The following is a 13,319-nucleotide window of genomic DNA, read 5'->3' as shown; positions in this document are numbered from 1 at the left end:
CACAATTTCTATATATGTAATTCAAACTCTGCTTATGTCTTATGCATCAAACTTGGATACAAACTTCATGCGGGTTTAGCAAAGAGAATGATTTTGGGTCAAAGGTCAAGGTCAATGCTACTGAAAATGGATTCTTGTCTGGCTTGTGACGAAAGTCGCTGAAGGCAAGAATGTGGAACATATTCACTTTATTTCGAATTATTTAGTGAAAGAACATTATCTTTATAGCGGAAAGTGACATTTTTTTCTCACCTTTCCTTGTCAGTGAATAAGTAAGTGAACATGGCTGAAATTGTCTATCACCAATTATTTTTTTATACGACCACAAAAATAATGCTATCACTTGGATGTTGTTCAAAGACATTTGGTTTAATGGGCAATAATTTTAGTATAAGTGAATGTACCTCTATGAAATTGAACCACAAGGTTCCATACCACAAAAGGAAGGTTGGGATTGAATTTTGGGGTTAAGGTCCCGACCGTTAAGGAATTAGGGGCCAAAAAACAAGGATTTTCTGGTTTCCGGACAATAACTTGAGTATAAGTCTATGGATCTCTATGAAATTGTACCACAAGGTTCCATACCAAAAAAGGAAGGTTGGGATAAATTTTGGGGGTTATGGCCCTAACCGTTAAGAAATTAGGGGCCAAAAACAATACTTTTCAAGTATTTAATCACAGTCCAAATTCAGAGCTGTATCAAACTTGAATATTGTGTCCATGCTTGCCCAAACTGTTCAGGGTAAGACCTCTGGGGTCGTATCAAGCTGTGCCCTGCAGAGCATTTTATTTCATTTTAAAGAAAATGTGCCAGAAACATAAACTTTGAATGGCATTTTCAAACACTAATCAATATACATTAAAAAGTAAAAAAACAAAAACATTGATGAACGATTTAGGCAAAACATTACAAGTGAGCGCTTCAGGCTCTTCACAGCCTCATTGTTATCAGTAGTCTACCTGTATATCTGTTTCATGCAGATACTGAAGCTCAAACCTAAAAAAATACTCCAGTTAATACTCCCGATAGTGCTGTCAATATCAAGAGTTTAAAAATTGTGTTTGTTCATGGTTACTATTTCACCCACAGGTATACACAGTCTAAAACAAGGGTGTTTTATAACTTTGATGCTAGGCAGGCAAAACATTTGTCTGTGATATCTATTTACGATCATTTTTTTTGGTTTCCCCACTGTAACTTCAGTTTGTCTCTACCTTTAGTCATCAAAATTTCCCACACTTAATATTTTGGAGGCAAATGGTAAAAAAATCAAGGTCATTACAACTAAAACCGATTTTACTCATTCTCTTGCTTTCTGTGCCATTACTTCAGTTGTGCTCAATCATTTACCATCAGACTATTACAGAAAGTATGCATCTTGGGCATCAACTTTCTTACTATGACCTATATTATACGGTTCAGCAACTCTGGTTATGTTTTGGGTTCAGGTCCATTTCTTGGATACTATACATATAGCAATGAATGTCATCACTGGATACATGTTGGGGAATACTGAACATTCTTTCCATATTATGGCAAGTATGACCTACATGTTGGTTTGTATTCTTACCATTTCTAAGCAAGGCACCTGTCTTTCCCACTTTTAACAGTCACACAATAATTTGTTGAGTATGACCTATATTTTATGCTTTAATTCATTTATGGCATTAAGGTCCATTTCTTGGAAAGCAAACATAATAAAAGTGGATACATGTTGGTTAGGTTCGGCATTGCTGCTAAGTTTTAACTGCGGCTTCTGCAGTTTTGTAACAGATATTGTCCGACCTTTCAGGTATGCAGTTGTTTTTTTAGCTTCTTTTGAAATGTCTATCTTGAACTTCAAAGCCAAGGATAAAATTTGTGTACCAAGAAGAATATTTGTACCAAACGTTGTTTTTGTTGTAAATCAACCATACCAAATCGATATCACAACCTACCAGAATTTACCCTTTAATGTTTTGCAAGTTGGCCATATATTATGTAATTTATTTGATTATGGTCACTTCCTGTTTATTTTCCTTGACTCTGCTGATACATGTAGCACACACAATTGTTGTGATCAACATTGGCAATGAGACCAATAAATTGATAGAAATGGAACATGATTTTTTGGTAGAGTTCTTGTATCTTTTTTCTTATGTACATTTGTACTGTCAGATATTTGAATAAGGAACCAATTTTAAAATTGTTTACAAGTCCCACATTAATTCAATAAACACTTTTTTGTGCATAAAAAGCAAGTTTTTAATTTCAAAAAATAAACTGGATACCAATACATAAAGAACACAAATTATATGGAAATAGTTTGATCTGATAGACAGCATCTCTTTTGATTGAATTGTCTATTTTCATTTTCACATTAAAACATATGTACATATTTTTATTACTCCCTACCTGTTTATATTGACCATTAACACTTTATTTAATGTGTAGGTCACATTGACCTACATTTTAAAAAAAATTACAGAGCATCACCCAAGTAGTTGTGCTGAACCTTGAATCTTCACTGGTTACATAGAAAATGGCTATAAAATTGAACTATGACGAAAATGTAAAATTGCCCTTTTTCAACATCCCTCCAACTTACTGGGTCATATTTAATTTTGGACCACATCAAAAACACGAATCAGAGAGGACAATCCAAGGAATGTTCAGCAAAATTAAGTTGAATTTGGCAGAGTGGTTCTGAAGATTAAAATTAAAAAAAAATTAACAGACATATTCTAGACGACAGACACCAAGTGACGGTAAAAGCTCACCTGAGATCTTAAATAAGATCTGCAAACTAAATTTTACTAAGATTAAACAAGACTTGAATACTTGAACATAAAGTTGTAAAAATAATATTTGACAAAACAAATATAAGATTAAACAAGACTAGAATACTTGAACATAAAGTTGTAAAAATAATATTTGACAAAACAAATATATATATATATATTATATATAAACAAATACTTCATAAAAAAAGTCTTTATGTTTTTAAAGTCAACATGAAGACTTAATATCAAACTAGATCTGGAATTTGTCATTCGTCACTAAAATAGTATAGCACTAAAACTATACAAGTTAATTGACCTTAACAAATAGGAAAGGCATATGTAGGGCTACAAATGTATATGTAGCGGTAGCTTAATAAAAACACAGCAAGTCTTGATGTAAATGTTAGAACACATGTAGTTTTAAATACATGTAGGACGTTGTAAATAGTTTGGACATCAGTCCTTTTAGCCCCCTTTATAGGTCAAATTTGTTTGGAAAATCACAGGCAGTCTATTTCATTATGAATCTATAAAAGAAGAAAAACTTGAGCTATGTCAAATCTGAAGGAAAAAAAGTCAGAAAGTTTCATAAGAAATCTAAATGAAAAAGTCCCATCAAAATTGGACTTAAAATAAGAATTCAAATTTTTGGTTTGGGCCCCTTTTGAACCTCTTATCTCTGAAATGGTAAGAGCTACACCAAATCTGTTGCATACTACATGAAGGATATTTAATAATGAATACACAGGAAAAAAAGTAGATTAAAGACTCAAATGGCTAGGTTGCAAAGAATGTTTCTTAAACAATGGATAATGTTCTATACTGAACATTAAATATTTTAAAATTTGCCAAGTCTGGAAAAATGAGGAATTTTTTTTCAAATACTTCCATAATTGCAGGTGCACAACTTCAACATCTGACAATCTTCTTGTGAAGTTTCAGGGGTCTGGGTTGAAAACTGTAGGATAATTGATTATACAATTTATGTACCTACTTTTCCCCGCCCATCGATAAACTGGTTTTGAACTTTGTCCAATCTGACCAAAAATATCATCAAAATCAGTATCAAAATAAATGATCCACATTAAAATAAGAACACACCCTTTTTGGCCCCTTTGGCCATCTTCTTTTGAAACAAGTGGGGTTACAATCTCAGTTTCAAATGTCAAGCTTCATTTAGTGGCAAGGACCATTATGTTAAAAATTTCAGGAACATTTGTCTAGTACGACGAACACACCTATACAATAATAAAACCACAAATTTTGTTGCTGTCTTATAAAAATAATATATCACCACGCACAGTAAAGGCAATAGAAAAACATGTAAGGTGCACAACGATAAGAAATATATGTACACACGTAAAACAAATTGAGTATTTATATTGAAAAAAAATGCTTGTAAACTTAATTCTACTAACATCAAACATGACTAGAATGAACTACTTAAACCTCTATGCCAAGCCATTCTCGTCGAAACTATGTTGAAACTTTGTTTAAGCCATTATTCAAAGAATTTAGTCACTGAGATTTAAAAAAAAATAAAAATGTGGATTTTGTGACATGTGGAGAACATGGCATTGTCCTTCCTGGGACAAATGTACTTATAGAGTATGTAATCATTGACAAGGAGAAAATCATCATGAAGCCAAAAAATTTCTATGATAAGGCAAGGTCTGTTTTGAAGAGATATTGGAATGTAAAGCTGTCAACAGTGGATATGCCAGAGTGGTTGCAAGAGATGGAATACAACATTGATACTGGCCAAGATGGCGGTGAATACAAATTTCTAGAATACGTAGCTAAAAGATGGTTTGGGAATCACAAATTTATATCGCAAATGGAAAATGGAAACTGCATCCGTATTATATTCATTAGTAGTGTGCATATAAATCTTAGTGTGTAATTTTCAATTCTCAGTGTGTGTTTTTCAGTTTATTTAATCTTTAATAGTGTGTAATTTTTTATTTTTAATTCTCAGTGTGTAAATTTAAATTCTCAGAGTGTGTTTTTCAGTTTATTTAATCTCAGTGTGTAATTTTTAATTTTTAATTCTCATTGTGTAAATTTTTGGAAAAAGGGCGTAAACATAGTTTTGACAAGAATGGCTTGCCATAAACATCAATGCTTATGATGTAAATAAGTGATGCATCAAAAACAAAATATAAAATATTGCAAAAAACAACAAAACAACCTTCATATCAAATTTGGCCATTACTACTCATAAATGATTTGTATGATAAATATCTACTTTTAAATAAAAATGATATACAAACAACTTCAATGTGGTCAGGGCATTACTTGCATCCAAAATTGACCAAAAAAAGTACAAATTCTTTTCATCATCAGATAAAATTATAAGAAGCAACTTTGGCTATATTGCAATTGTTTTGCCACTAAGTCATCTAAGTTCATTAAATGAAAAAAATAAATCTCTACAAGTGTATCATTAATTTTTGAAAGTTTTTCTTCTAAAATGTGAGTGAACAGATTAACTTTTTTAGTCAACAGTTCCCATTCATTTCTGTAATTGACAATTTTAAAATTCTACAACATTTGGATTGATTCATATCTGACTTGTGGCTAATGATGAAAAAATGAATAGGATTATTTTCATTTTATTTTATTTTAAGTTAAAGCTAATGTGTGGCCAAGAAATATCATTATGCTCATATTTGTTTTGTTTATATTAGCTTAACATTTAATGTACAGTAATCTACAATGGTCTGAGCAACAATCACTGTTTATACATTAACATTTACTGAAAGTACCTCCATTCATCAACCCAACCAAAAAGTTACTTGCAAATACATACAGATTGGTATTTGCAGCATTTACAAACAACTGCAACTCATTTGAACAAGTCACTGCACATGGAAAGTATTGTGTATTGTCATGGTGAAATGTCACCGCAGGTTTTGGATGGAACCCAGTTGTGGGTATTCTGCTTGATCCTGTTGCAAAAACAAGGATATGTTTTGGCTCTAATTCTCTGATGAACTCATTCATTGTCGTTGTAAGAATAACATCTCCTTCTTTATGGACTGTCTCAAGTTCATTGTCTAAATAAAAAAAAAAAAATCTGTCACATGTAAGTCTAATTTTTGTCAATCACAGTTAAGAAGGTATGTATAAATCTTCCAATAATTGGGGGATTAAATTTGCAAAATTTTTAACACTTCTTGGTTTTAATATATATTTATCAATGGCAATGGCATCTGTCAACCTCAAAAGAAACACTAAATTAACCTCAATACATGATTAGGAATGTATATATAAATTTTCAATAGTATTGAATCAAATTTTGGAAAATTTCACTTTTATGTTTTGTATTTATGGCAACAGCATCAAATCTTGGAGGTCTTCACAAGTTTAGAACCATCAAATTTTGAAAAGATTGGATCAGTAGTTCTGGAGATCCCAAATGCAACAGCAGCCATAAATTTTTATGTAAATTTTGATGTCATTAAATGTATTCATTACTGTTTTTCCCTTACTTAATATATAATACATGTATAAACTGCCTTGTATACCAACATATACTGGATAAATTGATATCACAAATATACTGTAAATTAATAATAATATTTGAGAAGAATTTTCTATTTAAGGGCATACAATACAGTTTTGATCCTGTATTTACAGTTTGATGAAAATTTGCATATAGGCTATTTTTTGCCTGATTAAATCAAATCTGTAATAAAAAATATACCTTTATGTGCTACTTTTTGAGTTAAATGAGGTAGAAATTTTGTATATTTGCGCAAAATTTGGATTTGTGGCCTTATTTCCCTTTCGAAAGAAAAACATAACTTTTTTGTTTTAAAAGATAACACAATTTGTTTTTTGGTAAATAATAAGTAATTTCTGTATTTTATAAGTATCATAAAAAATTATGCATTTTTTATTCAGAAATAACTCATATTTATCAAATGGTCATGAATTGAGAAAAAAACGTAATTTTTTACTGTATATTTATCAAAAATTAAAAAATTGAACTATTTACTGTTTTATAAAATTTGGTCCACATAATCTCTCTGCAAAATGAAACAAAATGTCGTTTTAAAAAAATAGGGGTCTATGCACTCATTTTTAAATTAAATCAGTTTGAATGATAAAAATCAGTCGAAAAATGCATCTTTACCAATATGTTGCGAAAATAACATTTTACGTTAACAACGTCATTACCTCCCCTGTAACTGTATTGTATGCCCTTAAAAGTCTAGAAAAACATACCTTGAATTGATTCAACAAAATGATGAAAATTGACTAACACCAATTCTTCGTGCTCTTTCTTCCTTGGATCATGGGAGAACCTTGGCTTCAGTAATGCCAAAAGGTCAGACGAATTGATTCTGACCTTTTTGTACTCGAACAGATCTCTTAGATTCTCATTGATGACTAGTTTTAGTACCTGTAAATAACTATATAGTAAAACTAATTTGTCTTCAATTAAAACAAGCGAGATAGCAGTCATAGGGACTGCAAATCTCACTCATTCCACATATCTTAAGATTGTAAAATATTTGAATTAAATGCATTTTTTTGTCAATTATATAGTTTTTTATATCATTTCTTTTACCCCCTAACTACTATATACACAAAACACATTATTAAACCCATAATATACCATATCCAAGCTTTAGCAGAAAACATGTCCTAAGAATTTGACCAATTTCAAATATTTAAATTTTGCCTTTTTTACCCCGATATTTACAATTTTTTTTTGTTTTCCCTAATAATTATGTTAATACTTTATAAAACCTATGGCAAGCCATTCTCGTCAAAACTATGTTTAAACCCTTTTTTCGAAAAAATACACACTGAGATTTAAAAACCTAAAATAACACACTGAGAATTTGAAATTACACACTGAGATTTAAAAAAATAAAAAACACACACTGAGAATTCAAAATTACACATTGAGATTTTAAAAAGACACACTGAGATGAAATAAATTGAAAAACACACACTGAGAATTGTTAATTACTCGCTGAGATTTCAAAAATACACACGGAGATTAATATGCAAATTACTAATGAATATTCATGAGATGAATAATTCAACATATCTTGATCTCAAGAACTCTTGTCATTATAGAGCCCCCCCCCCCCCCCCATTATAATGAAATGCGATACCTTCAACCATCATTCATTAAAAATTTCAAGACTTAACATCACTCATATTCATAAGTTTGTTGCCTATCATTCAGATCATTACCACCAGTATATCGGGATTTTTTTTTAACCTAAAACCGTTTAAGCATGGGTCCTTTTTCAAAAGTCTTCCAACTGTTACCCTGATTTCGCAAGATAATCTTTTACATTTTTGTAACGTTTATAGGTTATAATAGACAAGGCCGTACGGTGACCTATATTTGTTAATGTCTGTGTCATGTTGGTCTCTTGTGTATAGTTGTCTCATTAGCAATCATACCACATCTTCTTTTTTATATACTTGAGTAAAAAATTTGCATTCTTTGTTTTTTTGCAGATTGTTCCAATGTTTTCTTATAATTTAAATACAGTTTTTCACCATTTGGTTATATTTTGTAATAAGAGTAAGTGAGTATTTTTCTTGTTCTTGTATTTCTAGTTTCTTTTTATAAATAATTTGCAACCAAATCAAAGGACTAATGAGTTCTGTCCCCTAGTTGTTTTAAGCTTGTAATAGATTCAGATTAAGTATGCTAATTAGATATGTGCGCATAAATCTCAGTGTGTAATTTTAAATTCTCAGTGTGTCATTTCAAATTCTCAGTGTGTAATTTCAAATTCTCAGTGTGTGTTTTCAGTTTATTTATTCTCAGTTTGTCTTTTTGAAATCTCAGTGTGTAATTTTCAATTCTCAGTGTGTTTTTCATTTTTGTAATCTCAGTGCGTCTTTATGAAATCTCAGTGCGTCTTTATGAAATCTCAGTGTGTAATTTTTAATTCTCAGTGTGTAATTTTTAATTCTCAGTGTGTGTTTTGAAGTGTTTAAATCTCACTGTGCTTTGTTGTAATTCTCAGTGTGTAAATTTTTCAAAAAAATGGTTTAAAGATAGTTTTGACGAGAACGGCCATAAAAACCAATCACTTTCTCTCTATCTATAATAATATTAAAGATAATAACTAAGAAGAGGCTCTCAAGAGCCTGAATCGCTCATCTGTAGTTGTTTGCGTTAGTCTTTCATCAGATTATTTTTTTTTCATTTTGTTTCTGGCTATTTGTTTCAAAAGCAACAACAAAAATGTGGACACAGACATGTCTCGAATTAGCGTAATTTTGATAGAACAACAAATGTATACAATAATGCAAAATACTAAAACTTAAATGCCAATACTTAACAAGAGTGCACACTAAGAAATGTCTCGCCTTCTTTACTAATCATTGATATTATGTTGATAGTCCTAAGTATAAAGCTTTATTACAACTGTCACATAAACTTAACATTAACCAAGATAGCTAAACAAAGACACATAAAGCATCAAATGAGGTCAAGGTCAGATGAACCATGCCAGGGAGACATGTACAGCTAACAATGCTTCCATACATTAAATATAGTTGACCTATTACTTATAGATTAAGAAAAATAGACCAAAACACAAAAACTTAACACTGTGCAATAAACTGTGAAATTAAGACATATATAGATCATAAAATATTTCCATACACCAAATAGAGTTGACCTTTGGCATATAATATTAGATAAAAAGACCAAAACTCAAAAACTTAACTATAACCACTGAACCATGAAAATGAGGTCAAGGTCAAATGACATCTGCCCGCTAGACATGTACACCTTACAAGCATTCCATACAACAAATAGAGTAGACCTATTGCATAAAGTGTAAGAAAAACAGACAAAAACACAAAAACTTAACTATAACCACTGAACCATGAAAATGAGGTCAAGGTGAGATGACACCTGCAGTTGGACATGTACACCTTACAGTCCTTCCATACACCGAATATACTAGCCCTATTGCTTATAGTATCTGAGATATGGACTTGACCTCCAAAACTTAACCTTGTTCACTGATCCATGAAATGAGGTCGAGGTCAATTGAAAACTGTCTGACAGGCATGAAGACCTTGCAAGGTACGCACATACAAAATATAGTTATCATATTACTTTTAATAAGAGAGAATTCAACATTACAAAAAACTTTTTTTTCAAGTGGTCACTGAACCATGAAAATGAGGTCAAGGACATTGGACATGTGACTGACGGAAACTTCGTAACATGAGGCATCTATATACAAAGTATGAAGCATCCAGGTCTTCCACCTTCTAAATTATAAAGCTTTTAAGAAGTTAGCTAACGCCGCCGCCGGATCACTATACCTATGTCGAGCTTTCTGCAACAAAAGTTGCAGGCTCGACAAAAATGTAATTATATACAAATTTTAACATCAGAAACTAACATATAAGCTATGGGGAAAAAACAAAGTCAAATGACTGAAGGGGAGGGACCAATTTATCTCCATGGAAATGAGATGTGATAATGTTAATACAAGTGCACACCAAATATCATTGACCTACCATTAGTGGTTCCACTTAAACTGACCTAATCAGAAACTTTAACATTGAAACTAAACAATTGTTTTTAGGTCAAAAGACCATGACTGAGGGAGCAGGGCTGAATAATCTGCATGGAAATGAGATGTGCCAATACTTGTACAACTGCATAACAAATATCATTGATTTACCATAAGTGGTTCCCTTTAAACTGACCTAATCACAAACTTTAACAATTTGTTGACGCCAAATGAGGCTAAAGACAACGGACATATGATAGACGGAAACTTCGTAACATAAGGCATATTTATACAAAGTATGAAGCATCCAGGTCTTCGACCCTCTGAAATACAAAGTTTACGCCACACCAGATTGTAATTCATATGTCTCACATTTTGCTACTTTCGTCGCAGGTGAGAAAAAAAAACTAATTTATCAATACATTTAACCTTACATCATATGTTTCCAGCCCCTTCTTCAAATCAGTGATCATTGAGCTGCATCTGAGTATGGTCAGATAAGAGGCTGCAACTCCAATAAATTCCTCCTTATTATCCATTGTTACCCTCGACATTATTCCATCTATCTCTTCCCACCATCTATTTTTGTCAACTGCTTCTCTAACTTCATTGTCGCAAGTTGCATTTTCAACCTATACATTACGTATTGAAAAGAGATAATATTTTAAAGGGATATACATAAACTATCATCTAATTGTACATGAAAGAGGTTACTACTATAAATATTTGTCATTATGTTGACTCTTTGTCCTATCAAGTAATCCTATTTTTTATGATATCTGATCTAGTCAACTGACTAATGTCTGCATACAAATAACTTATTTGAGCACACCAAATAAAACTTTCATTTATCATCAAGATACATGAAATGTAAACAACTATTTCAATTGCAAGTGTTTTTTGTTTTTTTTTTTTAAACTTAATTTACCAAAAAATATCACCTAGATTCTTTTTGGGTTCCACTTAAAAAAAACTAGATAAAAAAGATGCCCCCTGAGGCCCTGCTGCATGCATATGAAAATAGGTTTGCAAGCATTAGATTCAGCAAACAGTGATGCAGAAGTACATCTTTAAATGGTTGTGTCTGTAAGGCATGTTTGATGCCCCCATCATAGTTGATTTATTCTATAAAGTAGAACATATACCGGTGATGTTGTTCCTTCTTAGCTTCACAACTCAAGTTTTTCAAAATTAAAAAGAGGTAACTTTAATATTCAAATGTCACATGATGAATTCTATTTTTTAAATGAACAATTATCAGTAATGCATATTTACACCTCTGTGGCTGTGTAATGACAAAGGCATATAGTGACAAAGTTCACCATCCTGACATTTGTGAAATTTTTTAAAAACAGAATCGAACAATATGCATGACTTTTGTAAATGTTCTAATACTCTACATAATACAAAAGTTCCAGCTTGAAAACTGTTGGAGTAAGCCGGACAAACCATGTTCTCTTTATGCAGTTAGTACGAAAAATTGAATACGTCCAAACTACCTGTCATTTTGACAATATTTCATGAAAATCATTGTGGATCTGCACACCTCCATTATGTGAAATACCAGTGCAGAGGTTTAATTGAAGCATTCAATGGCAGATAATTTTGTTAAGTGCTTTTTATGGGTTCAAAGAGGTTGGAGTTTATATAATTTCTGTTCTGTTGGTGATATACAAAGTTGTCAGTGGAATTATAGTTTAAATGCTGTTTGCTATTTAGTTAATATATAGTTAAAGGGGTAACTCTGCAAATTCTGGAAAATACTCCTCAATGGTATGTTTCCAGTAAAAAAATACAGTACAAAACAAATATAAGAAAACAGGAAAATATTCTATGTAAAATGCAAAACAATTGATACAATAAATGCATTTTTCAAAGTTTCCAGCACAATTTAGCAAGTTGCTTTATTTTCCAAACAGTGTTCATTATGTGTTGTTGATTTTTTTTATCGTCAATATAAAAATATATCATACCGTTGTTTTTCTAATCTGTTGAGGCATATGATAGAAAGATTTCATATTGGATGTATTACATTTGGCGTCTGTAAACTGTTCACTTTTTGAACTTCTACTTCAGACTCACTTACAAGGATCAATATATTAAACTGTTATTTTTACCATTGTTGAAGCATATGATAAAAAGATCATATCATGTCATTTTTCATATCAGATGTATTATAAGCCCTCGAGCCTTTACCTCTTGGGCTGATAATACATCTGATAAATACATCTGATATGAAAAATGCCATGTATAATCTGATAATATATTGAGCGATTCATCTTAATAATTATTGTGATATTTGAAGTTTCAAATGAAATTGAAATGAAGTGGTTTGTCGATTTCAGTTTCGATCAAATTATTTTGAAGGGAACATGATTTAAATAACAAAAGAATTTATATATACATCAACTTGGTTGTTGTTGCTTATTGGAGATGATGCTTGAAATAATACGGAAAAAACTCTTTTAGTATGAAATAACAAATTTATGAAAAAAAAAGAAATGAAGTTTGAAACTAGATAAATTTGAAGTTCAATGAATTACTGTATCGTCCTAAATTTTGACCAATAGATGAAAAGTATATGGTAGTAGTTGTGATGACATAATTAGCTGATTTATTTAATTCTTAGTTTACTAACTGTAAATTGTGTTTGAATTTTGACTTTTATATTTTCTTTTGCCATTTCATTTATGTAAAATTGAGAATGGAAGTGGGAAATGTATCAAAGAGACAACAACCGGACCATAGAAAAAACAACAACAGAAGGTCACCAACAGGTCTTCAATGTAACGAGAAATTCCCGCACCCGGAGGCGTCCTTAAGCTAGCCCCTAAACAAATATATACTAGTTCAGTGATTATGAATGCCATACTAATTTCCAAATTGTACACAAGAAACTAAAATCAAAATAACGTGTTTTCATTTGCATGCTGTAATTGTGTTCAGTTTGTTTGACGTTTGTTCAGTTTATTTACTTTTAGTAAAATATTTATTTTTTTTACGTTTGTTTCTATGAATGTAGGCCAACTGAAAATT

The sequence above is a fragment of the Mytilus galloprovincialis genome, chromosome 10, assembly GCF_965363235.1.
Source record: "Mytilus galloprovincialis chromosome 10, xbMytGall1.hap1.1, whole genome shotgun sequence".
NCBI lineage: Eukaryota > Metazoa > Mollusca > Bivalvia > Mytilida > Mytilidae > Mytilus > Mytilus galloprovincialis.
This window is presented reverse-complemented; position numbering follows the sequence as displayed.